Source organism: Filicampus tigris, chromosome 6, assembly GCF_054856515.1.
Source record: "Filicampus tigris isolate MCC_2025a chromosome 6, RoL_Ftig_1.0, whole genome shotgun sequence".
Taxonomy (NCBI): Eukaryota; Metazoa; Chordata; class Actinopteri; order Syngnathiformes; family Syngnathidae; genus Filicampus; species Filicampus tigris.
The window spans coordinates 15,130,013-15,150,739 of NC_141222.1; the positions used below are offsets into that span (position 1 = coordinate 15,130,013).

At 39.4% G+C, this 20,727-nt stretch overlaps 1 protein-coding gene across 2 annotated transcripts in view; it reads right to left on the reverse strand.

Annotated features, from left to right (window-relative positions):
* The window catches only part of ctnna2 (catenin (cadherin-associated protein), alpha 2), a 246,859-nt gene that overhangs the window by 100,202 nt on the left and 125,930 nt on the right, over window positions 1-20,727 (reverse strand). The window lies entirely within an intron of this gene.

The window sequence follows — 20,727 nt, forward strand, 5'->3', positions numbered from 1 at the left end:
ACGATACCAGTTGTGATTCTGGTTCTTTAATTACATTTCCAATTCCTAACGATTCTCGATCCCGATTCTTAACAAAAAAGTTATTTTTAGACAAATTGTGTGAACTTCTGTGTTCAGGGCTATTTTTAACCAGTATGCTTATTTGTATATTTACTTTTTATTTTTCATGAGACCTTTATTTTTGAGAAACTCAAAATAAAAAAAAACAATAATGCATCACTTACTTAAAGAGAAAGTCAACCCAAACATATTTTATTGTTATTATATTTTTTCCAGAATATGTTCTATGCGGCGGCACGGTGGTCGACTGGTTAGCACGTCCGCCTCACAGTTCAGAGGTCGTGGGTTCGATCCCGGCTCCGGCCTCCCTGTGTGGAGTTTGTATGTTCTCCCCGTGCCTGCGTGGGTTTTCTACGGGTTCTCCGGTTTCGTCCCACATTCCAAAAACATGCATGGTAAGTTGATTGGACTCTCTAAATTGCCCCTAGGTGTGATTGTGAGTGTGGATGTTTGTCTCTGTGTGCCCTGCGATTGGCTGGCAACCAATTCAGGGTGTCCCCCGCCAACTGCCCGAAGACAGCTGGGATAGGCTCCAGCACGCCCCGTGACCCTTGTGAAGATAAGCGGTATCGATAATGGATGGATGGATGTTCTATGCAGGCCCTCTAGTTGAAACAAGGCATTCTGACTAATATTGCCTTTGTGAAATATAAGAAATCCACCCGTTTTTAGCCATCTCATGGGGCGGCCATTTTGTTGTCACTTCTGTCGACTAAAAATGGCATCACAGTGTCTCAGGGCTCAGGTAACGACCAATCACAGCTTTCCTGTTTTCTGAAGCTGAGCCATGATTGGTCGTTACCTGAGCCCATTATGTGATTTTTAGTCCACAGAAGTAACCAAATGGCCGCCCCCCGAGATGGCTAAATGCGGGTGTATTTTGCTGCTTAATTCATACTACACAAATGTAATATTAATCAGAATGCCTTGTCTTAACTAATGGGCCTGCACAGAATATATTCTGGAAAAAAATATGTTTGGGTTTACTTCTATTTTAAAGCATACTATGAACACAGATTGATGGGTGTTCATGTGCCAGTAAATATGATATAATTGTGGCTGTCAATCAAAAAGCCAACATACAGAAATGACTTTCAATCAAATTTCAACAGATTTTCAATGTTGATATTTTATAAACTGTATTGTTAATTTATCTACCGGTGCATAATATGGAGGGAAAAAACATTTTCCTTTAATGCCAGAGTACCATCTGTGTTGATAATTGAATGCTACCAATCACACAACGTACTCATACAAACACTGACTAAGTTAAAAAAACATCAAAACTTAGGTCATTAAATTACTCTGTGGTAAAATGTAATTTACCCACATTTGTCCACATTCCAACAGAAAAATATCTGTGTTGTCTGAGATCAAAATGTATTGAAAGCATTCATCCACACGCCACTTAACCACATTACGGTCATAGGTCAAGTGAACCGAGTTGGAGGTTGCTGTTTCGATGCCACAGCAACTGACCGCTACAAGATCGAAGGTTGACCACATCCTCGGAGGCGCTGCTTTGGAGATTTCTACATTGACCAAATGGGCAGGGACCCACTTCACTGAAGTTATCTTCCTGAAGCACTTCATTTGATTGAGTTTCACATTATTTTAACAAACATTGTATAGTATCACAATATGTGTTAAATGTTGCCCACTCGGCATGCATTGCAGCCTGATGATCCTGTAAGGGGGATTCCCCCAGCTGTGGTCCCTTCTCAAGGTTTCTCATTTTTCCCCAGATGTTTCTTTTTTTTTTAGTTTTTCCTTGTCCTCCTGGGAGTTAAGATCAGGGGATGTCGTTAATATGTTGTCAGCTATGGGCATGTGAAGCCTTTTCAGACTTTCTTGTGAATAAGGGCTGACTTGACTTGACTTGAGCCTAACCAACTGCCTTTTGGGTGAGAGGCTGTGAATGTCATGGACAGACATTGCCACGCATGTACAGTTTAGAGTTTTTACGAAACCTTAATCGGAAGGTGGAAGAAAGCCGTATTACACGCAAGGACAGGGAAACATGCAAACTACACAAGAACCTCATAATTGTGAGCCAGATGTGGTAACCACTACCTCACTGTGCAGACTGAAAAGAGTGTGTATCCCAATTTTGTTTAATCCAGCAACAATGTCAATTTGTTGTTTTTGCATGAAAAAAAATACACCCAACGCATCCTTTCCATTGGAGAGCAAGAATAAGACAAATGCCCATAAAAGAACATTATAGTTAAAAAAAAGAGCGGGTGATCAATATTTGTATGTGTTCATTCAATAATGCTCTCCACAACTCTGTGCTTACAAATTATTGCAATAAAAAGTGACAATGGCAGAGAAAAGATAAAACACAGGACGGGCAGGATGAATCTGGTGGCTCATAGGCAATAACATGGCAAATCAAAGAAATGGGCAGTTAAATCAGAGGCAAAGCAGTAGACAGGTGGGGGAGGACGAGGGATATTTTGTCTCATTGTCTCCTAAGATCAATGTGTTAAATGATATCAATTCCGGCTCCTTGTCAATTCAATTAGGCAGGAGTGAGAGGTACAATTACTGTCCAATGTGGTTACACTGTCTATGGAACACTTTAAAAGGAAGCCAAGCTGATAACGAGGGGGTGAGGAAGTGTTTGTGTGAGCCTGGGGTGGCGTTTGATAATAGTGCTAACATGTTGGTCAGGTTACCAGCAGATAATAGGGAGCTAGATGCTCATTAAGATACGCTGAGATCCCTCGACTGTAGCACCATGGATGGGTCTGTTTTGACTTGTTCTCATTAAGTGGACATTAAAGCGGCACAGCGGTGGATCAGCTAGTTTGATTATGGTATACTCCAAAAGAATACATACTTGAGTGCTTATGGTTGTTTTCGCATTTCATATGTTGAAAAACAGGGCAACCTTCAACATCCCAAAACCCACGTTCAGTCTAAATTTCCTGGAAAAAGTAATATACCACAGATACGTCATTAATACAAAAATACTGATTGTTACCTTAAATGTCTTTGAATGTGACACTTTTTAATCCACTAACTATATTGCAGAAGAACTCAATAGATTCAGTGAACTCAGCCACATGTGTTGGTTAGCCAATGATTTGCAGCCTTTTTTTATCCTCCCTTTCACATGATTGCCCAAAGTATCTATAACGGTGCTGCTTGGGACTGGAATTCTGCTGTCACTTAGAGTTAATGCAGTCGAGAATGTCATTGCTTGAGGTGGCTCCAGAGTGCCTTCTGGTACTTGCGTATGTTTAATGGCTGATGCCTGTTTGCTTACTCCTCTCATTACACAGCATCGTGTTTCGACTGTGGGCCTGTCGTTGGCTATTAGCATCTTTACGGTCAAGCAGGCTATGGATGTGAACCAGCGGGGAGCTTATCATCGTGCTCATCGCATGTATGAAATGAATAGTCGGGGCAATGGTAAACAGAAGATGAGACAAAGTATTAACTCTTCAATCGGGGCCTGACCTATTCAGTCGTGGAAATGAGTAATTAATCAATGTGTGTCATCTTCCAAACCGCTTATCCTGTACAGGGTCGCGGGGAGGTGCTGGAGCCTATCCCAGCTGACAATGGGCGAAAGGCAGACTACACCCCGAAATGGTCGCCTGTCAGTCGCAGGGCACACACACAGACACTGTCACTGAGTGGGAACCGATCCCACGCTGCCCGCACACAACTCAGGCGTGTGTACCACTACACCATCAGTGACTCTAATTAATTTTTACATTCAAATTAAAATATTTAGCTATTTACTTGCATTCCTGAACAGGAAAAAATGGGTGAGTGGCATTTTTTTCCCTTTAAATGGTAAAATATTGAGAGCTCCCCACAAGTGAAATAATCTGCATTAACGTACTTCATTATGCGGATTCTAATATATTGTGTATATTATAATGATATATGTGTTTGTACTATACAATATCTACACCTGCACATGCATACACGCACTGAACTAATTACTTATTTTATTTATGGTGACTTACGGTATTATCATATTCAAAATGCTTTCATTACTTCCTGCTGATGATGACGTACCGAAAGAGTCCCCATTTCATTGTCCGTCAAACTAATTGTATAAGTGTCAGTGTAACTTCAAAATATATCGAACAGTCTTCATCTTAACGTTTTTCTTGGCTGTCAATTGTTGTCCTTCTTATGACATTATGGGATTATTGAGAATCAATTTGGGCTTTTGATGTGAGTGAGAAACATGGAATGCAGCACTTCTTCATCATGGGTACATTTCAGCATCTCTTTGCGATCTACCTGAGGAAAAAAAAAAAAACAACTTTCTAGACTCTGTAAAGACGCCACCACTTGCATAACGACTGCTGGAAAATTGTAAAATGGTATGGATGAATATAGAGTATGATACAGATTCCATAAAAACATAATCCTAACAACATAGAGAGGGAAGAGTTAAAGTCTGCTGGAATGGAGCCAAGGGTTTTAAGTGTATACGTTCTAGAGAATAAGGAGGAATGGAGAAAATGCTTGGTTATCAGTGCAAAAGCAGAGGATGAATAAAAAAAAAAAAAAAAGAAAAGTCTCATCCTGCAGCAGCAGCAGCATGGCCAGTGAGAGCGTCGCTGCCTACAGTCTCCCTGAACTGAATAGCAAGTAGTTTGCGAGGGAGGGACTGAAGGAAGAGGACCTGGGGAGAGGAGACATGCGGGGTGGAGGGAGGGGAAGGTTGGGAATAGGGTGGAGAGGGTGAGAAAATGAGAGTGGTGTGATATCTGCGAGAGCAGAACTGTGGTAAAGAGAAAAAGAGTCAATGGGGTGAGAAGAGGGTCTGAGTATCATTGATGTACTTTTGTTACACTGCAGAGAGGAAGAAAGGCTATTTATCACACACACTTTGTCTAGGCTCATGCACGTGACTTTGGGGGTGGAATGAGTTGCATTTTATTTCATTTGAGGGAAGTGCTGTTTTAGTTTCAAGTGAAGTGTCGTGGAAGATGGATAAAACAAGGAATGAGTCAATCCAATTTCAGGATCTGTTCTTAATGCTAGGGGACTTAAACCTATTTCATCACAATTCTCTCTTCCTTCTGTTGCATCATCCCAAGCTCAGTGAACAGTGGATCAGAACAAACAAGGAACATGAACTGAGGGATTTCTTTGAGGACAGGCAGGGGCACAAGCAGGTATTAGTAGTGACATTTTGGCTGCAAAGGGTCAGAAACCTTAATAACTGATCTATTATTGTCTGTTGACTCATTATCTCTGCACTCCTCAAATAATGCTGGTCACCGGCTTTTCTGACTCCAAACTTAAAATAGCATGATCAAGATCAAGCACGGGGGGGAAATAAGGCACATTTTGTGCCTAATGAATTATTTGTGACATTCATGAAGCATACAGCCAAGACATGTGAACTGAAACCGCGCAGTGCTGAAATAAACCACCTCATAATGTGTCGTGGATTAACAATGTAAGTTAATCGTGAGGATAAAAGCACAAAAAAAAAAAAAAAAAATACACTACCCTGTAGCTAACTTAGGGGGCCTGAAAGGATCCCCAAAGATGTTGTAAAACAGAGCTGCTGTCTCTCGTCATTATTTGTACTTTTGCCACCCTTTTTTTCATCATTTAATTGTCGTTTTGCATCGTGATGAAGCCGTTTCAACCATTTGCAGGGTTTTATCCATTCTTTAGTGGAAAAAAATTGGCGCTTAGTGTTGTGTGCATTTACCTGTTGGGTCTCAGCCTGTTTACGTTCAATATTACTTCCACTTTTGACCCTTTATTCTTTTTGTGTAGTACTAAACAGCTAGCACAATTACAACATTTTAGCCGCAATATTGTTTTTAAGCAGCACTTCGCCCAACATGGAGACATCCGGCATCTACTCAATGAGAAATGCATCCCGGAGGAGCAATCATGCTAGTTAGTGGAGACTTTAATCATGTTCCTCTCTGTCATCGATGAACAACTTCACACATGTAGAATGTACAACAAGAGAGAAACCACCTCTGTGTGGAGCTATTCTTGTATATTTAACAATAAAAATGTATGTATTTATTAATTTTTGTTTAATTTGACTATTGTTATTATCATTATTATTATTATTATTATTATTATTAGCATACGTCATACTAGGGCTGTTCAATTTTGCCTAATAAGAAAATCCTGATTATTTTCTCTCAAACCCGATTTTACGATTACGATTTCTTTTAAAATAAAACATAATGAAAAATGAAGTCTTTTGAATGTCTTTTATTTAAACTTAATTTTTCTTTCTTTGAACTCAAAATGCCAGTTAATTTAAGTTCAATGAAGGGGATCGGCTGGCTAAAATGCAGCCTCCTACCAGCCCGACCAGAGCAGGGATGATTCAGAATGGTTCAGTTCTATTCCAGGCAATTTTCAAGTTTCAATCCTGGGCTCCGAGCTCACCATCGACCTGGCCAATTCCGTCAGTTGAGCATACGCTCCACTTCACTTCCTCACTCACTCGGCAGTCGGCTCAGATAGTCGGCTCCTGCAGCAAACAATCCCCCACATGTGTCACTTTCTCCTCGGCCAGCGGACAATCGTTTCCGCATTCAAGCAATTGGATTGAACGCGCTACTCACGTGACGGCATGACAAACACGGAAGTAACCACCGGAAAACAGAGATCTTAACACGAAGAGAAGAGTAACAGAAAGTGCAAATACGAAGAGAATGTACAAACAGAACACAATACAGAAAGTACAACTGGGCTACACTTAGATACACCAAAAATAACAAAATCGAACGTGCCGATTTGAATGTTTTGAACGTCGTTTTATCCAGAAAATTCGGTTCAAAATCGCTTAATCGAGCTGCCCTACATCATACAGTCACCTACTTCAGCCTCGATCACATTCCTGATGGTTTCTTTGCACTCGCCGTTTTTAACTGTCAAAACGAGCTCACTGTTTGAGCTCTTAACCAAACTGTGTGAAGTGCACAATTTTAAACAAGTGCAGTTCCACAAACCTGAACCAACTGACAGCAAGCTACTCAGACACACTTTGGTTCCATTACATTTCTCCCACATGTCGCCTTCCAAAAAATATGTAAGCATATCATAAAGAACAGGCTTCTTTTATGTATCACTACTTTGTGTTTTCTTAGTTCACTACAACGTGCAACAAGAAAACCTGCTTACCCAAGCACTCAAAGTAAAGGTGATGGTTGTCAAGGATCACATGGGCTTGGGGGAAAGATGTGTTTCTGTAAGCCTGTATCATGATGAGTCAAGCTGCTAATATTGGTGGGCGATGAGTTGAGGTGGCTGTAGCGATACATGGCTCTAATCAGGGATTATTTGGGGAAATCATCCTCAAATCAGGCGGCCACCAGTATAGAGTCAAAGAGAAACAAATTACAACACAATGACTCTAGCACATACTGTATAGGGTGGCCACCATAATGTGTGCAAACATGGAATGCTTGAGTCTTGAATTCTCATGCTATAATGATGCTATAATGACGCTAAGGTACACATTTCTCAAAGGCTGATGCTTCAAGCAGAAGCAGTGGAATTATTATGGCGGATGCCCTCTTTTATTGAGCCTTTGTCAGTCCACCTACAAAAAGCATATTTGCTAAAAATGGCATCAAGTACGGGCAAACAAAAAATACAATGGCCACCTGGTGAGGAGGACTTAGAGCATGAAACTAATTTACTGTATCCTGGTTCCCGAGGGTGGATTCAGAAATTCACTCTGATACCCTAAGACCACGCTGAGAGTGTGTGTGTTCGCAGAGGGAGAATGTACTCTCCTCCGATTAACTTCTGAACACAACCTATATTATGCACCGTGTCCCCTTTGTTGGGGCACTCTGAATAACCGCTTGGCACATTTGAACAACGCTCTGAGTTGCCAAACGTTTGACGTGAAACAGTGTGCACTCTGATCATATTTCTGACTGCACACCTAAACATGTTATTGACAGTGAACGAGTTGTGGTCGGATTAGAAACTTCCGCCTCTAATTACGGAAGGGTTTTCTTTTTAGTTTAAAATGGCTTACCTTAACTCGAATCCTGCATCGCTTTGTGGCCAAAGGTAGAATTCTTGTTGACAGCAGACACCTCACGCTTAACTATGCCTCACCTATTTGTTGTCATGAGAACTTCCTCTACTTGTACTTCATTTGCAAACGAAAAATACAGTACCCTCCATCTTAATATTTAAAAGCGGAGGCCGATAATGGTCAAAGCGAGACTTCTTATTTTCCGGAAACAATATGCAGAATATGCCCTTGAAACTAGTGGGTGTCATTTATCAAACTTTTATGAAACAGTGTGCGCAGTTTGAAAGTGTAAGCCCGGAAAGACGTATGAATCAGTCTATATTTGAAATATTTAACTGTCAAACTAAATCAAAATGGACACTGATATGATCACAGACTGCCAAACGCGGCACTAGTCTGCTCAATCTTTTATTGGCGTATGACACAAACGAATATACTATACCTAGCGGCTCTTAACCCATTCAATGAGATGCCTGCCGGAGCTAATTTTCCATTACTATATCATTTAGTAGGTCTAGACATGCCGTGGTAAATATAGCCGCTACAATAGATATGGCAAATGGCTACAGCGGACGGTCTCACAAAATGTAATAGTAATGGCTAAACATGTTAAATATTTGCTATATTTTGACATATATCGTCAGTGGCATATCTGTAATCATGGGGTCATGGACAGATATTCAGAAAATATTCTGCCTGCAGTTTTAAATGACACTGTCAGAGAAGCATTTCTTTATTTAATTGCATGTTTAATTCTATCGTGTTCTGTTACAACACAAAAATCGTGCAAGGCAACTACCGGTACTATTTTTCAGGCAGTGGATTCCCCTTTTTTTTAATGTTAGATGATGAAACAATTGCAAAATGCATCGTTAGATTCACTGTGAGAAGCTGGGTGGACTATGGTTCACACTATGTTCATCAAAGTGTTCCTCATATTGAACAAATCGGTCTCATTGTATCTGAATGACCACAAACCATGACTTCTAACAATTTATTACAACATTGTTGCATCTTCTGCAGCTGAAGTGGGTTATTAATCATTCGGAGGGGCCTCACACTTTTGAGGGAATACGTCAAATGGTGAAACAATGAAAAAAAGGACAGACATATGCACCCACTAGAACAAGGACAGCTTGTGGATTTTGTTCTCTTGTCAGAGGATTTACCTTCCGTTGACTGTTGCCAGAGACAGCAGTCTGCTTTTTAATCAAGGATGCAGTTTTGAATCCTAGTGGCATCATGATGTGATAACAACTGTGTTTTTCTCTCCTCTTCAGACCGCATGATTGCCACAAAGGAAAAAAAAAAATCCCTGGTATGAACAGGGATTTCGTTATCTGAACATTGTGACTTTGTGTATGTAAATATATGTCAATTGATGTCTCTGGCTGTATTATCAATTAGGCGCGCTGTGCTTTATTGCTTTGGATTTTTACGACACTTATTCCACCAGACATGGAAGCTTTAAAAAGGATTGTTAAAGAAGCTAATTTAAAACACTTTTTAGATGTATTAGTAACATATTTGTGATACTGCTTTCAACAAAATACCACAAGGTTTAAGAATTACAGCACAACTTAACCTTTTTATAGCCCATTAAATAGGTGTGCTTTGAGGGGGCTGTCCTGTTTCATACACACGAGGTACTGCTGAGTGCACCTTTCATTTTATTATGACGAAGTGGAGCGCAGGCATATGTGACAACTTTGCAGAGTTGAACTGCTTATTAGAAGCTAATACTGATTTTTGCATGGCGCAATAACGCCACAGCTGTTTGCCTAGTGCAGGAGTCGGCAACCTTTAACACTCAAAGAGATATTTTGACCCGGTTTCCACGGAAAAGAAACCACTGGGAGCCACAAAACATTTTTTGACATCTGAAATGAAGATCTTAGCCTATATGTATATCTTTACACTTAGGGCTGGGCATCGTTTGAATTTGGACGATTCCGGTTCCGGTTCCCGCTCTCTCATTTGATTCCGGTTCCTAACGATTCTCGATTCCAATTCTTAACAAAACAAAATGAGTTATTTTTGGACAAATCACATTAACTTCTCTGTTCTTCAATTTCATGAACGTTTTACTATTTGTGAACTTTACCATGGATTACTCAAAGGGCTGTTTTTAACCAGCATATTTATTTTAATACATTTTTTGTATTATTATTTAGTGTTATTTTTCACAACAGCTTTATTTTTGAGAAGTTCAAGGCAATACAATAATGCACTGAACACCAATCGATTGGCTAACCTTGTCTTGCTTCAGAAAGAAAATGTATATGACAAACACAACGCTGCATTTTAAGGGCAAGCAAGGAAAGTCTATCTAATCTAAGCAGTCTATGTAACCATATGATGTATCCGTATGTACAATATTTATGTAAATGCTGCAGCTGCGAATGCTCTTAGCTAAATATTAGCTGGACATGTGCATTTGTGCGTTGAACTTGTTGGCTCAATGTCGCAATTAGACGCACTTAGCCGATTCTGACTTTTGGGTCATAAGCTGCATCGCGTCAGTTCTATTGGTTATGCCTCGGCCGAATGAGCCAGCCGGGCCGGTCTCGGCAGGATCACCGACCCCGCGAAGGGTGACTGCTGCCGCCGCAGTGGGTATCCGTGGGAAGGGCCGGGCGCACGCTCATAGTCGCCGCTGCGGCCCGCGCTTGCCAGGCGGTATGAAGCGAGAGGAGGGGCTGACCGAGAGAACCACGGCAGCTCGAGTAGGGGAGAGCTTCCGTGCTATTGCTACGCAGCTTCGGCAGGACCCGGTGGCTGCGCACACTTGTTTTTTTTTTTGTTTTTTTTGTTTTTTTTTTAATCGGTCGTACTTTGTTCGTAGCTCTTCTGCGCGGCTAACTAGGAATCGAAATTTAGCACAGACATTCTAAAATCTGAACGGTTCCGGGAGAACCGGAATGATGGACCCGGTTCCACTCGGTTCCAGGTTTTCTGTGCCCATCCCTATTTACACTTGTGAAAAAGTGTGTTGACTATGACGGTTCACATGATTAAACCCTTTACAATCCCACCTGTCATTTTTACCTGAATGCCGAAAAGGTACACCCAAAGTAAATTTGAAGCGGTACTTGAACCATTTGGAGTATGTTGGTCTCTTTGAAATTTTCTCCTCGACTGTCAGAATCTGTTAAAGTGCTACTGGCACTAAATTATGTAAATTTGATTACACACAAAAGATGGATTTTATGTCTGCTTATTAATTTTCCCCCAGAAAATATACCTGGTGGACTGGACAACACAACAGGATTACAGTTCAAAGGCTTCCCCAGTTCCATTTCAAAGTTGACAATAATACTACAAAAAATGAGCATTTTACACACGTTTTCCTAAGGAGAGGTCCAGGCGAACCAAAAGTGTGCCATTTGGGTGACCCTTTGCAACCATGGTCACATATTTAGGGAAAAGGCTGCTATTCTGGAATGTTACTGAAAGAGTAACAGAAGCATAAAAAAGTTTTCTGTAGACAAACCGTTGTGCGTAGCTAGTACAAACAAGTCTTTTGGTGGATAGTGCAATTACTTTATATAATCAAAACAAAACCATACAAGCACACACTATTATTCATTATTTATTTACAAAATGTATTGACAACATTTACAAATTGTTGACAACATGCCAGTCCTTGTAGCAGTTCCTACTGGGCATAAAGCAGACATTAGTGCACTTGCCAGATTGTGGCAGAACCCGCTCCTCAAATTCACAGCATCTCACTTCCCCAACTGCCTGTCTACCGTGTATCTCGTTTTTTAAATAAATATGGCAAAACGAAAAAACGAAAAAAAAAAACCACACAAAGCATATCAAATAATGTTGAGACTGTGTGACGTGTGCTCCTACGCACTGGCTGGCGTCACTGCGGGCGGCTTTGAAAGTGTGTGTTATGTAAGTTACATTGTTTGGTGTCGTTCAAAAAAAGGTATTCAAAGGCAACCCGGATACATTGTTTTAAAGAATTTCATTGGCCGTTCAATGCGTCAATCACCAGCACGTTTAGTTGTGACTGCCACAAATTACGAATCAACTATGGAGGGGTGGTACTATTTACGCACACATTGTTCATTGGCTGTTGTGGACCTGGTGACACAGTAAACATTAGTTTATTGGATCAATTGAGGTGTCAATCGGATACCAGCAAGCAGACCTACATTTTGATATCTCGCATACGTAGTCGGATCAAGCGAACTCAACCTACGATGGAAAATATGTCAAAAATATGCATATCTAATGGAAATATGTAATGGTTGCAGCAGCTAATAACGTGGCTTTATGGATGTAAGGCTTGGTGTGGACTAACTATATTACTGGAATACTTTTACTGGACCCTTGTCAACATAATAGGATATTTTTTGATGGATTATGACATTGTCTTGGACATTTATGAGGCTTAAATTGTGAGTTCCGTATTTTTTTGTGTGTTTGAGAGTGTTCGACTTAAATGCTCACTGAGCCTGCAGACATGATTATATTTTATAATGTTCGGCATCATTCAAATCTCCGGGAAGTCAGTTGTTTAACCATGTATAACATGCGCGGGCATGTTTTGAAGTGGTGACGTAAATCCCTCAGCTTTGTTCTATATATAGCGAACTTCCCGCCGGCGGGACGCTGGAATCGCATTAAACCATGATTAAAAAAAAAAAAAATCTAAATATAACATTGACAGGATTCCGTTTCCATTATATATTTGGTCAAAAATCTATCACAAATCTGAAAAAAAACTACTGAGGTTCATCAGCGTCACAGAATATATTATAGTATGTTCACCCTTATGTTCCACTGTAAATAAATGTACATGCTTTTACTGATGCTGTACAAGATGACCAGTCTTCAATCTTTGATTTCATAAAATGATTTCATAAATGATGTATCTTAAACAGAATGATGTATCTTAAACAGAATAAAATATACTGTGTGAATAAAACCCCACACAGGCACAAAAACACACTCCCATCCTTAGAAAACCAGATTACGATGCTCTACCATTGAGCTGATAAGGTACTTTTATCTAGTGCTTTTGGCACTAACCGGATTCCACTTGAGCAGTGTCTTTTCACATTGAGAGGAGAACTTGTCAATTTAATTGAACGATAAGTGTCACTTTTTTTTTTTTTTTTGGGGGGGGGGGTCATGTGAAAAGCTTCATGTTTTATTCATGAATACAGTATATACAAAATAATAGGCATGTACCAATTTGCATATTTGTTTTTAGCACAGTGCAGTGCACCATTTTTGATTTGGCATTGCTTTGAAATGCATCAGTGCAGGTCTTGTACATATTTTGGCGTACGTTCGGATGCAGCTAAAATCAAACAGCTGTGAAATGTTGAGTATAAACCTCAACTTGAACTTTACTGTGAGATTCCCAACTCAATCGTTGCAGGGAAACAAGTTAGAAAAGCGTGAAATCATAGCAGCGAAACAGCTTGTGATTTAGCAATGAGTTAAATAAAGAAGACAACCACAACAAGGAGCAGTGCATCATGGAGACATTAAAAAAAAAAAAAAATACAATAATAATAAAAAATAAGAAAACACCTTTCTCAGTTGTCATCCCTGATATGTTGAAATGTTTTGGTATTGTTTTCTCGACACTGAATTGTAACTCAGAAGAAAAAGAACGGTTCTGCTCAACTTCATCTTCATATGTTTATGAACTATTTTATTTCTTTTCAATACTCTTGTGAGAACATACACCGTCATATGCTACTGAGAACAAAGTAAGGATAGTTTATTTTAGAAATGGAATACAGTGTGCTGTGCCTTTGAACAGATACTTTTTAATATGTATAAAGAGCATATATAGTGGTAGCTCGACCCATCTAACGAGTATGTCAGGATACGAGCCAAGGCTAGGCTGATTAAAAAGTTTGAGTTACAAGCACTCATATATTATACGCTCCTCCAATTTCCTGGTATCCGCGCTCAAAAACGAAAGTATTATCTGCATAGTAATTTGACAGATAGGAATTTCTTCTGTTCAGACACATTTTCTTGTGTAAAGAGAAGGTATCTTATCTTGCTAACAGCTCCAGCTGTCATTAGTCGGAAATGTCAACATTTCCTGTCGTGAGACCCGCTTGTCACGTGATTCCACAAAACCAAAGAAAGAGCAGAATGTCCCAGATTTGCGTCGATGTTAACCAAGAGTGGACAAGGGTATATGAAAGTGGCTACGCAGGTTATTAAGGTTTATTGGCTGCACACTCTGCGCATACACAAATGCAAGGAAGCTTGATGTTTGTAGTACAGGAAGTGCTTGTAAGCGCAACATCCACACCGTAATGAGCCTAACTTGAATACAATGATTCCTTTGCTGTGTTTTCACAGTATTTTCTGCCTCTACCGCAAAAATGACACAGTGTGTACATAGACACACATGTACGTATAAGTGCGTACGTCTGGCGCACAACTCGCCGGAAATACACAAGCCGAGAGGTAAATAATCATGTAGAAACTAAGAGGTATAAATGCAGTGGCTCAATATTGGCACGCAGAGGAAACTGGTTATTCCTGTGGTGAGTGATATGAATATAATTGACGATAGCAAGTAACACGTGGAAATGATATCAATTTGCATTACAACATCCCTGTGTCGTCTCTCTCTCTCTCTCTCGTCTCTCTCTCTCTCTCTCATTCTCTCTCTCTCTCTCTCTCTCTCTCTCTCTCTCCTCTCTCTCTCTCTCTCTCTCTCTCTCTCTCTCTCTCTCTCTCTCTCTCTCTCTCTCTCTCTCTCTCTCTCCTCTCTCTCTCTCCCTCTCTCTCTCTCTCTCTCTCTCTCTCTCTCTCTCCTCCCTCTCTCTCTCTCTATATATATATATATATATATATATATATATACATATATATATATATACATATATTAGGCCTGCACGATGTGTCGTTTGAACATCGCGATTGCGATGTGCGCATGCTCGCGCGTCGTAGGATGTGTGATGTTTTAACTTTTTTTTTTTTCTTAGAACATGCAAACTTTTGTTTTGCTTCATAAAAGCAGCAAGCTACTCCGTGCTCTAACACAGCTTGTCTTGCTCACCCACTCCCAGCAGCAGTGGATTTAGTCCCCAAAAGAAAGTCAACATCCGAAACATGAAAGTATTTCGGCTACAAAAAGGAAGTTTCAGAACAAAAAACATCCTTTGCCAACAGTGCCTCATCGTCGTTGCTGCAATTGCCATCACAAGCCCTTGTATGACCAGTTCAAGTGGGAACCGAGGTGAAACTTAATCTGCTCAAAAGACAACTACTGGTACAGATGCCTTTGCCAGCACAACTCCTTATGATAAGAAGTCCAAACAGCACTGACAAATCACGGATGCAATGTGTTTTACAGACCGTTTTAGTTATTGTTGTATTTTTGTGAACAACTCAGGGGACTAATGCACCTGCACTTTAATTTGAATATGTTTTTTTCTAATTTGTTTACAACTTTGCTGCAGTTTCACAAAGGTTTTTTATCTTAATGTTATACTTTTGTAAACAACATAGGCGCTAGTACACCTGCTTTTTAATTTTTTACTATTTTTTAGTTTAGTTTAAAGATGTTTATAACTCTGTTGCTGATTTTTACTATCACAATATATATCGCAAACCCCCCAAAACAATATCGTGCAGCCCTAATATATATATATATATATATATATATATATATATATATATATATATATATAGTATATATATATATATATATATATATATATATATATATATATATATATATCTTGCTTTTAATCATTTAACCTAATTATTTTACACAATTTTATTTTTTGTAATTCTTAATGTTTTATTTATCTTTAACATTTTTGCTGTTTTATTTAAGCACTTTGAATTGTCTTGTGCATGAAATGTGCTTTACAAATAAACTTGCCTTGCCTTGCCTGTTGTGTCGGCGACGTTATTTAAAGTATTGGAGTAGCTCCACTCTCTTACTTTGATGATTATATTTTTGATGGGGATTCGACTAAAAGATGGTTATTCTTCCCAGAGACATTTCAAACTTTCAAGATGAAGGGTTTAGTGTGCTAAACATGAAACATAAGACATCCTTGAACTATGTATTCATCTGCCTCCATCCTATTCATAATCCAAGGTTTGGGGACTTGCCTCACACAAGGAACCCTAATTATTGAGACGCACAAGTCACAATTTTCTAGAAATTCAGTCTTTTACATCACTGACTCAAGTCTGCTCTTCATCACTTCAACAAGATACATGGATGCTTCTACTCAAGCTGGGGCAATGGGCCGCAGTAGTCATGCTTTCAAAAAAATAAATAAATAAATAAATAAATAAAAGGACAATGATGCTTTGGACTCAAAGTTAAAAATTGGGCTTGCTGGCTTCTGGGTGGCTTCTAGGTCACTGCACAGCATAACATAAAGTTCTTTGGCAGAAAAGGAAAAGTCACATGCTATGTTTTGGTCATCTAGGAAGCCAGAAGATAGACACAAAGAGAAAACTAAGCTTTCAAATCTACTGTATAGAGCGGGACCCCTTAAATGTTACACATAATTCAGACTGTGAAATGTCATCTTGTGTTATAGGAGATGTCAGAAGTATGTTATAATGAGGCCACTAGCCCTCATTATAACCTACATCCATGGGGTATCTGTTTGTGTGTGTTTTGCTTTTGGGAGGAGGATGTTGAGAAGAGAAGAAGAACACTTTACCCAGAGGTTACCATAAAGTCTGTCACAGTACTGTTGTCCAGTATTACAAAGCATTCCAGTGCTATACACACAAGAGACGATGCGACAAAGGATGTTGAGAAGAGAAGAAGAACATTATACCCAGAGGTTACCATAAAGTCTGTCTTAGCACTGTTGTCCAGTATTACAAAGCATTCCAGTGCCATGCACACAAGAGACGATGTGACATTGACCCGAGATTGACAGCTGTAAGTTATGTTGAGCATCATTGATGGTTATATTATTTGTACATGTAGTATTTCATGTTTCTCTGTTTATTTGCTGCGGGCTGGATCATGATGTCCAGCTGTAACACATTATTCTGAAATTGCAATTGAACAAATTGTAAGTCTATCACCAGGGTTACGACTGACTCAAGGTATGTTTGATACTTGCAATTCCTCTGCATCTAAAATTGTATAGTATTACTTTAGGACACACGTGCCAATCTCAGATAAATCCCCACGCATAACAACCTGGCTAGAAATACCGACAGGTGTAGAAGTCGACTCTTGTTTTAGTTTAAAAAGGATGTTTGACACCGAGAGCGTGACTCCTCTGTGTTGTGACATGGCTAAATCGCTGTCTGCTCTTCTGTCTCGAGGGGATCACCTTGCTTTGGACGTACTGTAGCTCAAAGCAATTCAGGCAGCCATCAAATCTCACTGTGACTCAATGTTCATGCACACATTCGAGAAAGAGGGGCTCAATGAGTACTTAGCTGAGTGAACTCTCTGTGAACTTTCTGCTAAAAAAAATGTCTCTGCTTTTTTAATAATACAGTATATATAAATACCACCTCAAATGCATTGCAGTACAAACTAGTCTTTCTTTAATGGTACAAATGTCTCATTGTTCAGTTTATTGTTCCAGTATGTCTTTAAATATGTGTGTGTCAACCTACCATCAATTTCTGAAAGCTATGAATATGGCTCGACAAGATTTCTCTGTTCTGTAACACTGGTGGTGCTTACAGAGGTAAAATATGCATCATTTCAAAATAATCACTATACCTTGGGAATCTTCGTCCTCTCAAATACGCTCTTTAAAACTAATTATATTGCTATACCTGCAATGTTTAAACACTCTGCGTATACTTGTTGGTTTAGCCCAGCAATGTGACCTAGTAGTACATCTGCCTGGCAGTTCTGAAGTTAGGGTTTCAAATCCTGGCTAGGATAGGCTACAGCTAACCCACGGCCCGGATGATGGCCAGTGCTACAGAAAATTAACAGATGGATGTATTGCACCCTCTTCCAAAGTAACAGTCAGAAGACTTACTACACACTTATTTACAGAAAGATTGTGTGGGTAATAAAGACACATACTATAGTGAATAAACAAACTCAAGTCAACCCTTTGTCCACTGAAAGAAACCTCAATCTGCTGAAGGTTGTGGTCCTTTGTGTACACAGAACCATTACTTCCAACATCAGTGACAGCCACACTTGTATAAATATCGCCACCACAATCCTTTCCCAGCAGCCCATCGACATTATCTCTGAAATGGATGGGCCAATTAGTCATCATCCACATTGTTTTGTTGGGCTCACACAGTCAAACTGATTCAATAAATAATTTCAATAATGGGCTTGTAATCACAGATGCAGATTTTTTTTTTTTTGGGGGGGGGGGGGGTTGTTTACATACAGTATGTGATCACTCAAATGCATTCAGCCTAACAATACACCACAAGCGCTTCCTTTATGTTGTGTTATGTGTTTACTTTATGTTGCATGTGTGCAAACAAACAGTATAGCAAAGACCACAAAATGGCTTGTGAGAGTCATGTTGAAAGTCTACGTTCTTGAATTGTTATCCAAATACATTAAAACTTGCAGAAGAAAATGCTAAGAGTCTACATGATGTTATCCATTAATGCATTAATGTAATGGCATATTTTCATTAACTTGAGGTCAATAATAGTGATGCACAAGGCATGAGGTTAAAGGTAAATCTTTACCGTTGGTCCAACAGGAAGCCAGGGAGGGATGTGTGTGAGGGAAGTGTTTTCATACGCATTGTCCTTGTTTCGGTAATACATTTGCACACATGCAAACAGACTCTGCCTGACGTACAACTGATTGATTTCTCGTGTTCTGTGTAATCAAATTTACTGTTTCAAATAATCATTTGTAGCCTGTTCGCCGACCGGTTAGCACATCTGCCTCACATTTCAGCGGTTGTGGTTTCAGATCTGGGCTTTGGCCATCCTGTGTGGAGTTTCCATGTTCACTCCATGCCATTATTTCTCTCGGTGCTCCGGTTTCCTCACATATTTCACAAACATATATGTAGGTAAATGAAGAGACTAATTTGTCCATAGATGTGAATGTGAGTGTGAACTGTGAATGGTTGTTTGTTGATTCGTACGCAGCAATTAGCGTGCGGCCATTTCAGGTTGTACTCTCGCCCAAAGTCAGTTGGGATAGAATCCAGCACACCCGTGACCCTAGTGAGGATATCTGGTAAAGAGAATGGATGAGGGGATGGGTGGAGGGAAATCATTTGCCTTTGTCAATGAAGATTTTTTTTTTTTTTCCCCATTACATGGAGCCAATGAAGGTACGCCAGAAAAGGAGTTATATGCTCCCGCTTACGAGTACCAGTCAAGAGGTGAGCAGCAGCATTTTGGACCAACTGGAGATGCTTGATGGAGGATATCATAGCAATCCATTATAACATCAGCCATATCATAGCAGTTAGTATGTGTTGGCTTTTACTATTAATAACCCAAATACTTATTGTGTTCAGAAAAAAATATGTATTTTTTTGCAGGAACAAGCGCAAAGTCACATATTAAAAAGTAAAATCACATATTAACCCATTAAGGACGGGAGCCCATAACCGCGTTTCTACCACTAGAGCCGGGAGCGCTGAATAGTGAGTCACCATTTATTTGTAATTATGACACTGATAAATGACTCAAGTCTGACATCTTCTATTTAACGAACTATGTGTCATTGCATCTCTAAGTAAAATGAACTTAGTGCTGACAAAAGGTCAAGTGCAAACACAAACTGACATAAGCAATGGAAATCTTTGCAATAGATTATCACCTAATTAATCATGAATGACAACAAGCCAATGAGTGTGCCCATAGAAGTGTATCAGATATGTGTCCAGAGATCAAGTATCTGGCTTTCATCTAATAATATTAGATTTGGCAACCGTTTAGATCTGTATGCAGGGAGGATAGCCTGGACCTAATTGACAATCACGGATAATGCAGGACGATGCCATTTGTTGATCAAGTAGACAATGCAGGTACTCTAAGTGCGGCTTATTATACTCTAGCTATGGAATGAAAATCTTCACAATGTTGTGAATTGACTCACAAACTCGAATGAGCCATATAAGACAATGCATATATTTGATTATGATTAAAAGTATTTGTGTATTACCGTATGTCTCTTCATTATGAAGATATTAGGACATACCCTATTGGCCCGAATATAAGACAGCCCCCCTCTTTTTCAAGACTCAAGTTTGAAAAAATTTTTTTTGAAAACCAAATTCATTTTTATACAGAAAATAATTACAGTACATCTGAAACAAATGATTATGACAACATATTTGAGAGAAAAGGCATGTTATTTTGCCTCATTCAAATCTTAATATCTGAACATTTAAATACTAAAGTGCAATCACATTCGTAAATGAATGGCTTCTGGTTTTTGAAATGTAAATAAACCAATCTATTGTGATCAAACAACAAAATTGCAATAACTGCATTAACCATCAAAGTGAAGTCTACTGTAACTGTAATCTTGAAACAAATCTGAATAAGGAAAAACATTGCAATAAAATAATGCAAACTGGTTTGACTTGAGAGTAGCTTAGACCTATCATGAGAGAACATTACTCCTCACAAAGAATTATCTGCCTCGCTGTGCTCAGTGTCGCTGTCCTTAATCCCATCCTCTGGCTCCTCCCATAGCACGT